Source organism: Abramis brama, assembly GCF_963993115.1.
Source record: "Abramis brama genome assembly, chromosome: 5".
Classification (NCBI taxonomy): domain Eukaryota; kingdom Metazoa; phylum Chordata; class Actinopteri; order Cypriniformes; family Leuciscidae; genus Abramis; species Abramis brama.
The window spans coordinates 32,086,137-32,100,855 of NC_139967.1; positions in this window are offsets into that span (position 1 = coordinate 32,086,137).

Consider the following 14,719-nt stretch of genomic DNA (forward strand, 5'->3'; position numbering starts at 1 on the left):
CGAACCAGACTGTGTGTGTGTGTAAACCTTGGCACAGCCTTGCCCTTGACCTTTAAAAATATTGAGATATGAAAATATCCAACCTTGGAACTGCAATACATACTGCAGAGATGACATTCAATATCATTGGATTTTGTAATCACACTCTCAATTAATCTTGGTTAACATTTTTTTATCAATAACAATTCTCTGATGATCTATTGTTCTGTTTCATGAAACGTACATTTCATAATTTTTGACAAAAAATAAAATAAGCCATATGAACCATGGAATTAATATAAAATGTAGCGTTTGTTTACTTTTTAAATGTGCAAATATTCCACAAAACGTTTATGTAAATTCTTAGGAGCTATAGTTTGGCCTGCAAATACAGGCTACTCATTTTTATGTATTAAAATTGCCTTACAAGTATATTGTTGTATAAATATAGATATATTTTAGATCTCTGGATTCTTTTTATATAAAGATGAGTGTGAGTGTATTTGAAGAGTTCAGATGCAAAAGCCTCTAAGTGCCATCTGAAATTTTCTTCTAGAATGATCATTTTTATAAAGCTTATATATTTAAGTAATTTCACTTAAATGACAATTAATAGGTAATTTGCATTGCCATTTAAGTGAAATTATTGAACTTAAATATACGAGCTTGATAAAAATGATCAATCTAGAAGAAAATTCCAGATGGCACTTAGGCTTTTGCATCTGAACTCTTCATTTACACACGTTGCTGCTGGACTTTAGATCCAGGTCCCACTTACATAATAAATTCTTGATTCTTCTCAGAACTAAACCAAATTTGCCTGAATTTTGACTTTGTTATGTAGCCTATGATTTCTAATCTACTTATAAATGAGAAATTTGAAAAACATTATTTTTCATGTGTATTTTGTTCAAACAGATTAAAAGAAGAGGAAGAAGAAAACATTAAAGAGCTCATCTCGAGACTCTTGATCTTGATTTTGACCAATCAGATTAGAGGAGCAATTGAATCACTCAATTTGGCGCCAAAAAACAACAGAAATTATTATAACAAACCTTCATAGAAGTCTTTGCCGAATATTTCTAAATAGCTCAGACGTTACTCTTTTATTAAGCGCCATGTGTCGTATTGTTTAATGCAAACAAATATGGATTTAAGCCAGGATGAGACCATCGCGACCGACGACGACAGTGGTGAAGTAGACGAGAGCTTTTACCTCAGCAGGTCATCATCTGATTTAGCTACGCCTAACTACTCCAGTTCTAGAGTTGGTCAAATGTAGCGAAAAGTCGAGATTTGTAACGAATGGTATGGTAACGAATGATTCTATTATGTAGGTTAATGTTGACAGGATATCAGTTATCGTCCCCCATCGTCGTCTCTCCTGGAGCCCTGAGTGAAGGTATGATCATGTAACGTTAATCAAACTCAGCTCGTTTCTTGAGAAATGTCATTTTCGATTTTGATCCTGTAAATATTATAGTTTTAAACTAATTTTGTGAAGAAATTTCAGTGGTGCTTGCCCTTGCAAAACTTAACCATGATGCAAGGTTGTTATCATAGATATATTAACGTTATATGTTATGTATATATAGCCTACTATATATCTATGGTTGTGCTGTCCCGATTCAAAATATTCAAGTCACTGTAATTAAGGTAATCATTGACTCGAAGCACTACTAATTACACTACCAACAACTGTATAGTTGCAGCTAAAGCTAAAGTAACGTTAATCTCTTTGGTTTACAGAGATTTCTCCTCAGATTGGCCTGCAGTGTTACACCAAACAGAGCAGAAAGACATTTACAACAGAACAGGTAACGTTAGATTACATTATACTATCCTAATCAAATCTGCACCACTGCAATTGTATTTACATTATGTGTTGAATTATTTTATTTTATTTTATAATGAGCAGACTAATGGCACCATGCTTCCACCAGCAAATCTTGTAAGGTGTGTACACCTTTTTTTTAGACTTGTAAAAATACACTCAACTGTAAAATTCAAAGAATAATAATTTGATTTGTTCTGTGTTTATCAAGAGTTCAAGCTGTTCTTGATGAAGAAGAAAGTTCTCCAGAAAGGGAAAACAGTGAAGGTAACCCAGTTAATGTACAAAGACTGAAAAAGTGAACTTTAAACAAGTTCTATAAGACCCAAAAAATGATTTAGTGCCTTGCAAATGAAGAATACAATATTGTTAACTATATAGATCTTTTTTAAAACGAGTTGACTGTCAGCTGCGCAAATGATCCACCATGTTTCATGGTTTCAGTGATTCAGTAAGTAGTTCACACTCCTGATTTGTGACTAATTCTTATGTACCTTCTGCCCCCTAGTGGCGAGTCCCATTCCCATACATGGCAGTAACTCTGATGCTTCTCACCTGGAGCCTGGGCCTTCTTTGAGACGTTCATTGAGAATAAGTGCCAAGAATATCGGAAAGAAAACTGATCCATTGCCCTCAATGAAGAGTACACAACTACTTAATACTCAAAAAAGGTCAATCTTGAATATGCTATATGGAATTCACTGATTATTATCTTTCATATTGTTGATTGCTAAAACATAATAGGGTCTTAAACCATTTGAGTAAAAATTTGAGGTACAAAATCTTATTTAAACCTGAAGATAAATAAAGCTTTCACATTATTAACATTTTAAAACAAAGAAATGTTATGACGTGAAAATGTCTAGGGGTGCATCTCAATCAGCTCCTTAGTTCAGCAGTCAAGGCACTTTCGCTCCCTAAAAAAGTCCCACAATGCACCGTGAAAACAAGGGAGCATCAATCCTCACAGTGCTCCGTTAACGGAAGTTCTGAAGCATGAAAACAAATTGTGCAAGCCAACTCAATAGACATGACACATGATTGATGTTTAAAAAAAAAACTACTACGTTATTTAATTATATTTCAGCATAAACATACATTGATGGACAAGTAGTGACTGAAAATTTCACAAATAATACAGTACATATCCTATGACAGCTATAGTTTAATGCACAGCCATTCGCATCTGTTCTCTGCATTAAAAATATATGAACACACTGTTGCATCTTTGATAACTTTTGAGACTTTGTGGCGTTTTTATAAGCCGTTTGATTGGTGAAAGGGCCATAAAGACCGGTTACACTAACAGTGTGGATGAATTGCTCACTGTCGAAGACTCAGGATCTATTGAAGAGAACTTGTGCGTTGCAGAATCTCTTACAAAGCTGTGTAAAGAAAACAAAAACAAACACTCATTTTTGATCCATTAATAATGCATCTCTCACTTGCTGTATGAGATCTCACTGTTTGAAGCGCCTGTCATAGGAAATCAACTTGTGCTGTCATGAATAATTAAGCAAGGTGTCTTCTTATAGGATAAGGACACACAGTCTCATGAATAATTATTAGACACAGATGAGTCATCGATGTATCATAGTTCAAGAAAACGTCAGACGAATTTAAACCCAGAAGTTGAAAATAGTGCAAAAAGGTTTAAAATTAACTAGTTTTGTCCTACAATCAAAACTAACAGACACACGACGTGACTGTTAAAATCTCAGAATATTTGGTGTAGGTTTCATGACCCTTCAAATAGCATTACAAAAAAAGAATGTCAGGAAAATATCAGTTCTGCTGTTGTTCATCATAATAGTAGTAGTGACATTGTACAATGAGAAAATGTTTATGTCACTGTAAAAAGTCATCAGTGTCCTAATGTGTAGTGAGCCAGGGTCCTTACCAGTGGCCAAATTTATGCACACTATATACTTATTCACAATCTCGGAGCTGATTGTGACGCACTCTAGGTCAATAAACAAATAAAGAAAATGTTGTGACAAATGATCATGTCATCGTTTATGACTAGTCATTTGTACTTTTTTTTTCATGATCTTATCCAACTTCTTTTGTTTTTTTATCCATATTCACTGTAATTGTTATGTTGATAATATAATTTGTGATTAAAAAGGTTAATTAAATTTGAAAAATGCTAAATATAATTATTTTTAAGCATAATTTCAGACTTTTGGACCCTACTGTATCTTATTTATTTAATTTAGCTACTCTATACCGTATAAATCAGCTCAAAATGATTGTTTGTAAACTTAATATTTCTGTTTATGTACAGGTCACTGAAGGAGAGTCCAGAGACTAAAGAGCACAATGAAGGGTTTAATACACCTACACTTAAAAAACAGACATTTGTCTCTAAACCCCTCGTCAGTCCAGGCAAGTGTTCAAACCTGACCATTAAAATTAAGCTACATTTGCAGACAGATAACATTACAGCATGTGTTCTTGTTGATTTTGTATAGAAATATGAATGAACAGATTTAATTTAGGCTTTTATTCACATTTAAACATTAATCAGCGGACATAAACAGAAGCTCAACCGAACCTCATTGGTTCTTGCGAAGCTAAAACATGCTCCGTTACACACAAGAATGAACCTCATTGGTTCTCACACGTCAAGCAAGCATGCTTGAGCTTCCGTTTATCACAACTGATGTGTGAGTTGATGAATGTGAATGATATGTGAATAAAAGCTTAAATTCGATACGTTCATCATGTAAAGCAATCGAGTCTCTTCTGAAAAATTTTACTAAACCACTCAATTCATATGGATTAGTTTTACGATCTCTTTATGAACTTTTCGAAGCATTAAAGTGGTAGTTGCGTAGCTGTAAATGAAGGGACAGAAATCTCGTAGATTTTATTGAAAAGATCTTCATTTTATTTGTGTTAAAAAATGTGGTACTTTTCACATCCCTGTCCTTAGGTTTCCATGGCAAAGGCATTATAAAACAAAAGAAAGGGAGACTCCTATCATTCAAAAGCATTCACAAGCGGAATCGATTTGGAGAGACAAAGCTGCATTTAGCTGTGATGCGGGAAAACATTCAAGATGTCAAAGACTTACTCACAGTTGATGATTCCGTAAATGTAACGGATTATGCAGGTACGACATGTTGGAGGATATCATAAAATTGTTCATTTCTCTATCAACATTTTTTAAAGGGATACTCTACCGTTTTTTCATATTAAACTATGTTATTCCCTTATCTAAGACGAGTTGATACATACCTCTCTCATCTCAGTGCGTGCACTTAATCGCTCTAGCGCGCGGTGACACTTTGAAAGCACTTAGTATATTCAATGGTATCTAGCAGCAATGAATTTAGAAGTGACCAAACACATCAACGTTTTCCCTATTTAAAAACAGTTACACGAGTAGTTATACGACCAGGTATGGTGACACAAAATAAAACGTGGCGCTTTTCTAAGCGGGTTAAAAAGGATAACTATAATGTATGGCGGAATAGCACTTTTGGAAGTACTTCGACTGGCGCAGTAAAAAGTCACGCCGGATCCTCTTCCCACTATTGACAGAAGTGAGAGGAAGAGGATCAGGCGTGACTTTTTACTGCGCCAGTCGAAGTACTTCCAAAAGTCACCATACCTGGTCGTATAACTACTCGTGTAACTGTTTTTAAATAGGGAAAACGTTGATGTGTTTGGTCACTTCTAAATTCATTGCTGCTAGATACCATTGAATATACTGGGGTAAGCTAAGTGCTTTCAAAGTGTCACCGCGCGCTAGAGCGATTAAGTGCACGCACTGAGATGAGAGAGGTATGTATCAACTCGTCTTAGATAAGGGAATAACATAGTTTAATATGAAAAAACGGTAGAGTATCCCTTTAAAGTAAGAGAGAGTGCTGTCTAGGGGTGGGCTATATGACCAAATTTTAAATACAAGTAATTTTATTTCACGATAATGGTACAGTATATCACAATGTAATTATTTTTGCTTTGAATAAGGTTTTTATGATATACATTTTCTTGATACCATTGAAATTTCATAATTCTAAGTAAAAAAACTGTCATGCTTACTGACAAGTAAACAATGATAAAGAAAGAAGAAACTAATTACAAGCATATAGGAGAACAAACTACAATAGAATAAAGACACAAATGAAATAGACCTACCTGAAAAACATCAAGCACTAGAAATAAGAAATAAATTGTATAAAGTAATCAAATGTATAAAAAAAGCACTGTATTGTCTTCACTGTGTAAATTAAATATACTTTTATTCTTATTAAAGGGTTAGTTCACCCAAAAATGAAAATTCTGTCAGTAATTACTCACCCTCATGTTGTTCCAACCCCGTAAGACCTTCGTTCATCTTCGGAACACAAATTAAGATATTTTTGATTAAATCTGAGAGCTGGATCACTACTCCATAGGCTTCTAAGACGTTATAACTTGCTGGCCCAGAAAATGCATTAAAGACATCGTTAATATAGTCCAAGTGACTACAGTGGCTCAATCTTAAGTTTATAAAGCGACGAGAATACTTTTTGCGCGCAAAAAACAAACAAAAATAACGACTTTATTCCACTATTCATTTCCTTCTCTCTGGGCCTCGAGTTTTTTCACGTAGTATAACTGTACAGCGCGTCTGTGTTGCACGTCACACGTAGGCTCACTATTGGCCGACGCTGGTCATGTGTGTGATGCCTAGCAAGCCCTATGAGTTGGCAAAAAGCCCTCAGATCAGTTCCCACGCTCTTTATGAGCAACGGCTTCATTTGCGCATGTCTCTCAGACAGCGCTGAGAAACAGTCACTGAAAGCATGCGCATATAAGCAGTACCGCGGGCTGGGTCGGGCCGATATTTCCCGCCACTATCCTCGGGCCAGGCCCTTGATCAAGCATTTGTGTTACAAAATGCAACACATCGTGTGTCATGCGCAGCGTCTCCTCCACTCGCACGCATCACACCTGGGATAAATAGGCTTTAAAAATATTTATTTTGTTTAAAAAATATTCTATATTCTAAAACCTTGTTGAATTATGTTAGAGTAGTAGGCCTATTCCTCCTAGTCCATCCAAAGTTCATTCTTGTTCATTTTCTGTGTTCATCATTGTTCACGTTTTTTTTTAAACGTTTTTTTACGCTACATTCGGATTCATTTGCGATCCATTCCATTCTGAATAAACAAACAACGCAGTTTACATGCTTCGTCCTTGTTGCGTTATTCATTAAGATAATAATTAATAAATGCACATACAATTATCCCTGAACTTGATAAATGTTGCAGATATGTTTTACTATGCCCAAACAAATGCCTTTCAACTTATGTGTGCAAAATTCAGAATTAATTGAATGTGCAGCAATTTGTACAAATAGAGAGTCTGTAGGCCTACTGTACGTGTTGTAGCCATTAAATAAGCGCATTTAGTTTAATATTTGTTATAAATATTATAATGTTATTTTTTTCCATCTGTGTTGATTATGAAAAGTGAACAGCGTGAGTAAGATAGGATGCGCAATATATCGGGAGACATGGAGTGGGTCAGACATGATTTTGACCACTTCATTAAGTTTTGTTTTGTAGAAAGCCTTTCTTTGAAGTGAATTTCATTTTGTATAAATTGTTTCTTAATTTTAATAAATTTTTCATCAACCAATTGCCTGTATTTAATAAATAAGAAGCAAATGACAGACAATATAATCATGACATGGAGGCACCGGCGCGCCGCGGTCACTTGCATTGCACGTGAACTGGAGCGCATCTCATCCATAAATTAACCGAAACTCACTGTATGCCTCACACAGACATGAGAAATATATCTAAAGAAAGCTTGAAATGTCTTTAAACGAAACAATTAAAAACGAAAAGAAATAGGCTACTGATTATGTAATCCATGATGTGCATTTCTCTGTATAGGCGCGTTCACTACGGTGATGGTGGTCGCCAACTTCATTGCAGCCGACACTGACAGAAAACACTAGTTTATTAATAAAAATCAATGCACGCGTCACCGAATTTACAAATGCACATCTTGCTTGTTGCACGCACACATATCATGTCGAAATAACAAGATATTATGTTGAAATAACATTAATAATAATAAATCTTTAAGAATATTTGATTGAATGCTGAATGTTGTGCTTGTTCAATTAAATAAAATTAATACTTTAAATTTGACAATTAAAATAATTGAATATTAAATATGTGGCCAATTTTTGTAATAGTATTTATATAGGCTATAATATATCTAGCACCCCCTCAGCACCTGCGTTAAAAAATTCTCTGGCGCCGCCCCTGGTTATAACGGCCCACGCATTAAAAAATGGTCGGGTTTTAATCAGGCCAGGGAACTACACTAACCTTTTCCACTGGTGGCACTTGCGCTACTAACTTTTTCAGTTACTGGCGCAAAACATGATTTGGTCGCACAAATTATTTATAGTAAGCCGCTCTGGATAATAATAAACAATAATGAAACTGTATTACATACAGATGTGCTTTTTATTTTACTTGCCATCTTTTAAACCACATGCCTTCTTGTTTTTGTTTTCTTTAACATTGGTTGGGATAGATTTTCTCCTAAATGGATTTCAACATGCTATGGTTGGCACAGATGGGCAGACTCCTGAACTCTTAAGTAGTGATGCACCGATGTGAAAATTGTGGTCGATACCGATAATAACCGATATTAATATTGCTGTTATGGCATGAAACAGTAAAAAACAAAACAAAAAAAAAACAGGAACATTGTGTACAATTAAGATAGGCTACTTAATTTATTATTCCAATGGCAAAAATATTGTATCACTATTTTTTTCAGGAAAATCACGATTCACGATTTTATCACGATTCTTTTTTATGTTGGTTTGACTATTTTGTGACTGAGCATTACAGCCAAAACTTATGTCCATATTTTAAAAACAAAGCCTTGGGTAACAAAACATATATAAAAAAATGGCAGACAGGGGCGAAGATAAAAATATTTGTCATCATTTTCTTTGTTATTAAATATTAAGATCAAAGATGCACATTACACATACACAACTTAATATACAAATTAAATAAACAGTGTTTTATGTTTTCAGCTTCAGTAGGTGTATTTAACAGTAGCATTGAAGAAAGTAATTAAATGAACAAATATGAAAATAAAACAAAATAGACTTCACTGTATAAATTATACATTGATACTTATTAACCTGTTAACCGTTGCCAGAGCGCGGACGCACTGAAGCGGTTTTATTTATATATAGTTCAAAGTTACTATCAGATTTAATGTTATACCTTGACAAACTATACATCATTAAAAAGATATAAGACTCAAGTTTCAGAATTTGACCACTATTGTATTCTGAGAAACTTATAGCGACAGTTATTTCTTAATTTGTTTCAGGAGTTATGAAATGAAAAAATTAGTCGATACCTTTGATATGAATTATGCGCGTCAGCCGCTTTCATTCATAAAAAAACTCCCGTGCCGTCGTCATGACAGCGATACACAAAACAACGTGCCTCAGGGCTTTAGCTCAAAAATGTGCAGATTTGGAGAAATATTGATATATTCTCATAGGTTTACATCAGATTTCTATAGACAGGAATAATATTTATTGAATTTATACCCAAATGCGTCGATGTAATCATTATGAGCGTTTGCATAACTCTGATACTGTGTTTTGAATTCATACCAATAGCCTGAGGGCGCCCTCGCCGCCCTGTGCACAGTATTAGAACATGAAGAAGTGCCATAATCATGTGACATTCCAGGAAGCCTCGAACACACACAAAGCTAACGAGATCGCGCTGTAACTATGGCTGTAACATGCAGTTTTGAAGACAATAAACATGTTTGCTATGATATTTGAGTTACCTGTGTTTTTCAATCCATGCCAGGTATTTCCATAATAATAGATTATATTTATAATGTAATGCTAATCTATATAGAATCGTTGTGCAGAACACTATCCAATAGTATATTTTCTGTCTGATTTTTTATCTGAAGCCAAATTAGATCACAAAAAATTATTTAAAATACTCGATTTGCTTTATAAAGTAAGTTTATAAGCACAAACATGGTTTTAATCTCATAAATTGTCGTGTATTGATGGTGTGCTAAGCTAACATGCTAGCTAGCCCTAGGTGCACCTGCCACCTAGAAGTTATATTTTTATTATTTTTTGAATGCTTACTGAAATGTTTCTTTATTCAAGAAATGCATTTGATACAGTTTAAAATGTAAGGGTGAACTTTAAGAAAAGAAATTAGTGACTGAAACCCTATGAATAGCCTGTGAATAGCCAGTCGTTAGTAACTATAATGCAGACAAAAGAAATGCATATTTAGAGCCATAACTAGGCTGGAGAGGTGTGAATGTGTGCAGGGGGAGACTGAGACTGAATGGGGCTCGTTTGCACCACAAAACAATAAAGACAATATACTGGATAGATGGTTAGAAGATGACAATAAACATCAGTAGCATTTTAGCGTCAAATCAAAATAAAGTCACATGACATGGTCTTGAAAAACATTTCACTAAATACAGAGTTTTGGACTTATTATCTTAAGATTTTAAACATAAAATGTTTAGACATGTGGCATTAGCTGTAGTGCATTTCTAGATTGCTCCAGTGCCAACTTCAATTTTTTTTTCATGAGGATGTTTCATAAAAAATAATTTCTAATAACTTTACAAAACTTTGAAGCTATTTATAACAATTTTTGTCATTATGACAATAATTAATTCTACATTTACAATAAACTGCCAGGTGTCAGCTTTCAAATGAGATCATACTTGTGCTTTTAGTACAAAGGGTTCATGAACTGTATCTGTTTCAGTTTGGGTATGTCATTTCTTGGGATTTTTCAAAAGTGGGGTTACAGCTTAACAGGTTAAAGCTACTTCAGTCAAGAGCAGTGAGTGATTTTTCTCTTTGCATTTTGTTGTTTTATTAACATTAAAGGAATAGTTCTCCTAAAAATTCAAATTGTCATAATTTACTCTCTCAAGTTGTTTTAAACTCGAATGAGTTTCTTTCTTCTGTTGAAAATAAAAGTTATTTGGAAGAATGTGGGTAACCAAACAGTTGATGTACCCCAGTGACTTTTCTCCTTTGGAAGTCAATGGGGACCAGCTACTGGATAGCCACTTTCTTCAAAATATTAATACTAGAAAAATATTAGAAAATATTAGAAGGAAATTAATACAGGTTTGGAACAACATTAGAGTGCGTAAATGATTTTTGGGTGAACTATCCCTTCCTCTGGGCTTCTTCGTAAAATAGTCACACTTAGCTTCCTCCCGCCCGAAAACGGACGAAGCCTTAAAATTTTACTTTACTTTTTCCCAGGATAACCAATCAAATATATTTTTGTTCTATAATGTTTTCTGATTATTATTTAGAATTTTTAGAATTTTTTATGATACTTTGCATTAATTATATAATTTTTATGAGCTATTTTTTCCATTAGAATTAATATATATATATTTATTTTATTTATTTTATTTTATTTTTCAATAAATGCAACATTTCACATCAAATTAGAGTGCAGGCCTAAAAAAAAAAATTTTTCAAGTGAGAAGAGCGCCACCTAGTGGCTTCAAAATGTATTAATTTGTGTCATGTCCTATAACCGCCTATAGGCGGCCTATAGCTTTTTTATTTATTTATTTGATTTATTCCCATTCGGAAAGAAAACAATTTATTACTAATCAACCACTGAATGGAACAGCACAAATTATATATCATTTTAAAGCTTAGGATCTCAGCTTTTTAATGAATCTAATTACGTTTATTAATTCCTAACGAGTGCTGAGTAATCCCTCTAAAACCAAGTGTACCGCCAGCAGGCGCCACCTAGCTGCGAAAATATTCATTACCATATTTTTCAAAAATCTTGCCTTGATTAACACAAAGTTGATGTCATTTGAAAGCTTAGAGTCTGAACTTTACAGTGAATGTATCCACTTTGAAAAACTCTTAAGTATTGCTGAGTTATTTGCTGATAAATAGAATTTCTTTTTTTTCATAATCTATAAAATAATGTACTGCAATGTGTCAAAAACATCATACAGCTCATGAAACATTCTCAGATAATTGAAAATGGCACTTCATTTTTTACAGCATATTATTACAATTAAAATGAGCCCAAAATTAAGATAATCTATTGCTTTTATGACAAGATATTCTTCATGGAGAAAAAATTGCCCATGAGGGGGTGTCAAAGACTGTACAAAAAGGCTGTCTCTTTTCAAAATGCTGTAATTTTTTATTCCTTTATCCAAAAATTATTATTTTTTTATCCAGATGCAGCTAACATGTAGGGGGACTTCACTAAAAAAAGAATTTTCCTCCTACCTTATTTCCTTCCTGAGTTATTCCATGACAAATAAGAAAGATATGCAAAATCATAATAAAAATTATATATATATATTGTCTTTTATCCGCCGTTTCTTGGCAGGACAATGTCCAAATGTAATGTAATTTATATTTTCAAAAAATTTAAAAAGAGTTCTTTCAAACGATACCTACCTTTTGACTTATGAAGGACTAAAAATAAATAAATAAATAAATAAAAGTAGAAATAAATAAATAAATGCAGAAATAATAGTGAAAATAAATACATTTTGGTATTATAAATGGCTATTTCTGTATTTTTACATGTATTTATTTATTTATTTATGCATTTTTATATGTATTTATTTATGTATTTATACATTTATTTATATATTTATGTATTTATATATTTATTTATTTATGTATTTATATATGTATTTATTTATACATTTATTTATTCCTACATTTATTTATTTCTGTATTTCCACATTTCTACATTTATTTATTTCTGTATTTCCACATTTCTACATTTATTTATTTCTGTATTTCCACATTTCTACATTTATTTTTCCCTGCGCATGTATGCTAATTGACCAATGGCTAACCACGCCCCCTCCACTCACTCGGACAAACAGTCAACATTCGGTAACAGGCGCTTTGGCAGCTGTCACAGTAGGAGACATTTCACAGGAGGCAATTGATGATTTTTTGGAGACAGAAAGATTATATATCATCTCGATGTCACCAAAAGGGCCTTAAATATGCATTGGAGGGTTATATTAATAATTTTATAGTTGAGAAGGTCGATAAGCTTCAGCTCCAGAACAAAGATTTACAGTTCACAGTGTAAACGTTATAGTTTGGTGCTATTTCGCTTCAAACGCTCGCTTTATACGCGTGTCCTATTCGCTTTGGATTCAAAATGTTCAAGCGTCGAACTAGACGCGGATACGCGCGAATTTGACGCTCTATTCGCGTTTGGTGTGAGCGCAGAATAATGAACAGGCTGCGATGTCAAGATTGCATTGCTGGAATGTGTGTTTGTGTGTGTGTCTGTGTGTGTGTGTGTGTGTGTCAGAGAGCGGGCGCGATCGAACAGTGGAAACATAAAAACATACTCCATTTTGTTCTTACAGGACATAATTAAAACTGCAAAGTGTTTAGCCTACTTATATTTGTGTAAAACACAACATTGTGCTTTTTTCAAACTGTAAACTCTTGTCAAACTGTAACCTACAACTGTCACCCAACCAAAATCACACACACACGCTGTTTAAAGCCAAAATGACAAGAAAAAACATAAAAACGAATGAAAACCGATAACCACAATGCATTGCAATGGACGAGGAAGCAAGCAGAGAATGTCCGAGTGTATTGGGTTAGCTATGCGTACTGTGATTGGCTCATCGCGTTTGGGGGCGTGGCTTAGCCATTGGTCAATTAGCATACATGCGCAGGGAAAAATAAATGTAGAAATGTGGAAATACAGAAATAAATAAATGTAGAAATGTGGAAATACAGAAATAAATAAATGTAGAAATGTGGAAATACAGAAATAAATAAATGTAGAAATGTGGAAATATAGAAATAAATAAATGTAGGAATAAATAAATGTATAAATAAATACATATATAAATATATAAATAAATAAATATATAAATATATAAATATATAAATATATAAATAAATGTATAAATACATAAATAAATACATATAGAAATGCATAAATAAATAAATAAATACATGTAAAAATACAGAAATAGCCGTTTATATTACCAAAATGTATTTATTTTCACTATTATTTCTGCATTTATTTATTTATTTCTACTTTTATTTATTTATTTATTTATTTTTCGTTCTGTCATTTTTAGTCCTTCATATTGACTCTCCTTGCTATAGTTTTGGAGTTATTATGATTATATAATTTTTATATAGTTTGGGGCAAAATTTGCTGTTTCAGTCTTACCAGTTCATTTCTCTCTGTGTGTGTGTGTGTTTGTGTGTGTGGGTGTGTGTGTGTGGGGGGGAGGGTGTCTTTTTTGCACTCTTGATGTTTTAGAGTGTCACCCCTTCATTGCTGTACACTTTTTTTCAGCACAGTGGCTGATCTGTAGCTTGTACCACCAAAAGTTTCTCTGAGTTTTCCTATTTTTTCGTATTTCCCATTCATTTCCTATGTCGCCCGTTTTCGGGCTGGAGGAAGCTAAGTGTGATTTTTTTTTTACGACCCTTTAACATATCAGAATCATCTCCTTGATTTTTTTGTGTGTTCATATAGGTAATAAAAGAAAAGTCACCAAGTTTCACCCCCATCCGATGAAGCAAAAAAATTTAACAATTCGAAACGTTCAAGTTTTCGCCCGTTTTCGGGCGAAGAAGCCCAGATTAAGGACAAGCGGCAGCGTGTTTACTATTGCTACTGTCTCTTTAAGAGTTGCGCGCGACGCGTCTAATATACACGCATTTGACAAGCAGATTTACTCAATTTTCTCAAGTTTGCTTTCACTTTAGACATAACCGACTTTGTTTATCTAAACCTTGTGTGTATTTAACAGTATAAGCACAATAAGACTCGAAAGATAACTTAGTCCAGTATC